This window comes from Triticum dicoccoides, chromosome 7A (assembly GCF_002162155.2).
Source record: "Triticum dicoccoides isolate Atlit2015 ecotype Zavitan chromosome 7A, WEW_v2.0, whole genome shotgun sequence".
In the NCBI taxonomy this organism is placed as follows: Eukaryota; Viridiplantae; Streptophyta; class Magnoliopsida; order Poales; family Poaceae; genus Triticum; species Triticum dicoccoides.
The window spans coordinates 111200906-111204003 of record NC_041392.1 but is presented as its reverse complement, the minus strand read 5'-3'; positions in this window follow the sequence as shown (position 1 = coordinate 111204003).

The window sequence follows — 3098 nt, the reverse complement described above, 5'->3', positions numbered from 1 at the left end:
GCCGCAGTGCAGGACGGGACGTTCGTTCCAGACAGAGAGAATGACAAGCTCACAATGACCCTCGGGAATCCTGAGCACACTGGACGGACACGAGGCACGCCAGGCTCCGTTCCGTGGAAGGCTGAATTTCCGGACGCAGGCGGTTACAAATGCCAGGAGAGGAGAAGAAAGTGGAGCAGACCCAACTACAAGCGCTGCACGGTAGGGTACAAGCAATAGAGGAACGAGAAGCAGTTCGCAGCAAGCGACCTGCCGAAGCTACCCCCGAAGCTACCCCGCCATCTCAGCGGAGAAGCAGCATGGCTTCCACCGAGCTGCTTCAGCTGGAGCCTGTCTTCACGGCTCCTGCTAGCTACCCCGTGGATGCTATCACGGAGTCTCAACATTTCCACCTTATGACGCAATGGCAGAACTTCAAAGTCAAGGCAGCTGTCGGCTCTGTTCGACCTCCTGAACCCGATGCAACTTTTCACTGTCGTCCAATTCCAGAAGGATATGCTAGGGTGACGGTGGACGAAATAACGGAGGGATTTGAGGACCTCGAGCTTGACCACCCTACCAGTGAAGGGGAGACTCGGCTGGGTTCTGCTCTGAAGACTCCATGCCTATGGCGGAAGGAGCTCATCAACCTTCCAAACTGGACACCTCCGCCTCCTCATCCTCCGACAAGTCAGGGCACTCCGCCTCCTCCTCCTCCTCCTCCTTCTCCTCCTCTGGCGAGTCAGGGCACTCCGCCTCCTCCTCCGGCGAGTGGTCAGGGCACTCTGCCTCCTTCTCCGGCGTGTGGCAGCACTCCGCCTCCTTCTCCGCCTGCGCTGGCGCACCCGAGCAGCCAGCCTCCTCCTTCTCCGCCTCGTCAGCAAGGGCGGAAGAGACCCGCCGCCACTCCGGCTGCTTCGGCGCGTCGTACTCGTTCTCCTCCGCCTCGTAAGCAAGCAAAGAAGACAGCCGCAGCCGCTCCGCCTATTCCGGCATCTAGAAGTACAGTCAGAGGCGGGAGGCAATTCAGATTCGGTCCATCTCTAAAGCCTCTAGAGAAGTTACCATACGAGAGGTCCGTGGAGGAAAACAAGGAGATCGTGGAAGCCGAAGTGAGGGACTTCTTTGAAGCGGTGAAAGCAAAGAAACATCCACCTCCGAAGGAGAAGGTAGATCCGGTGAAAGCAAAGTGCACACTCGATGCCCTGAAGAAACCACCACCGTCTCCGCCGAAAACCAACTATGAGCGCATTATTGGAAAGTCATTTATCAGTGATCGAAGGTTAGCAGAACGACGAGCTGGGAAAAAAATTGCCCAGCTCGGCGAACAAGCGAACCAATCATGCCCCCCGCTCAAGGTGTCTAGCGATATCGTCGCTAATGATCCGAGGATGCTACCCGGTTATACCAATCTTGGAGATTACCTGCCCGATGATGCAAATTTTGATATAATGGAGGTGAACGAACACAAATACCAGTACGGGAAGCCTCTCGTCAGAGATGGAACTACTCTGACAACGATGATGCGAAGATTCCATGATTGGTACATGAAAACATGCAGCGAGTCTGGGGGGAAGAATACTTTGACGCTGAGAGTTAAAGAGGAGCACGACCTCATTGGAATTAGACTGTTGTCTATTCCATTTGAGGAGTTCTTCCGGTGGTTCAATCAAAAGGCCCTCGATAAATTAACGGTCACTTGCTACTGTCTGTAAGTACTACTTCTGTCATTAAGTCTCTCTATATATAGCTCAGCTCTTTCATTGCATGTATATATAATTATCCTCACTATATTATGCAGATTGAAGATCGTCGAATGCAGAAAAGCAAAAATCTATGATATTGGGTTCATTAACACAAATCTCATAGATGAATATACGGGTAAATTTGATGCCAAGGAAACCGAGGCCAACTTGCTCAAATCATTGGTAATAAATCAAAACAAAGATAAAATACTCTTTCCTTACAAATTGAAGTGAGTGTTACTGTCTTGTGCATATTCCGTTTCCCTTATTACCCGAGGTTATAGTAATGTAATTGATGAGTTGTGCATGCGTGCGCAGCTTCCACTATATTCTCCTGGAGATTAAGCTTGAGTAGGGACTAGTAACTGTCTTAGATTCGAGACGAAAATCTCCCAAGATCTATGCGGACACGAATAAAATGCTCGATAAGTAAGTTCAATCAATCATTATCGCACCATATCGGCAACTTTTTGTTCATTTCCTGATATCAAGTAACTGTTTTCTTTGTCTCGCGGGGTTTGTAAAGTATTCACCGCACAATCTCCGGGACTGCCGAGGGAGCTGCGATGGACATACCCGAAAGTAAGTATTATTAGCTAGCTGGTTCCGCGCATATCGATTCCGTTGATTCTAGCTACTTTCATCAATGCCATTTATAGTGCTTCATTATCAGTTTGATTAACCTCTATTTCTCGTAAAGTGCTTGTGGCAGGAACAAGGAATGATTACTGTGAATACTACGTTCGCGAGTTCATCTACAACGTGACTTACAAAAAACCTGGGGCTACTCTAAAAGACAATTTGATGTGCGTAAGCAATAATATTCACAAGTTCATTATATTACCATCATTTGTCTTAAGTTTCATTCATATATATGTATTGACCCCCTTCTTCAAATTAGATGTGGCAGATGCGGGATGAACTCCTACCACAAGATCGCATCGAAGCAATTCAAGAGGAATTGACGGGATTCTTTCTTGACCACGTCATCAATAAAGACGGTGAATACCATCTGGAAGCTGAGTTCATATATAATTAGGGGATTATATTGTAAGAGATCTTAATATTATATATATGTAGCCTGTAGCGCCGAATTGATATACGAAAAATTGTTGTTCGACCAATCTCTCGGAGAAGGAGAGGTCGATATCACTTCTCTCTGTATGAATATGTTCATGACGAACTTATGTACTTAATGGTTTCCTTCATTTGCTTACTAGCTAGCGTGTCGAGGGCCTCTCTATACGCATAGTACGTAGCGTCGACCAAGCACGGAGATAAGAGATGACTCTTCTCTCTATTAATTAATTAGCTACCTAACACAATATGTGAAACCCCTAAAATTAACCATACAAAACCCCCCAAAATCCCCAA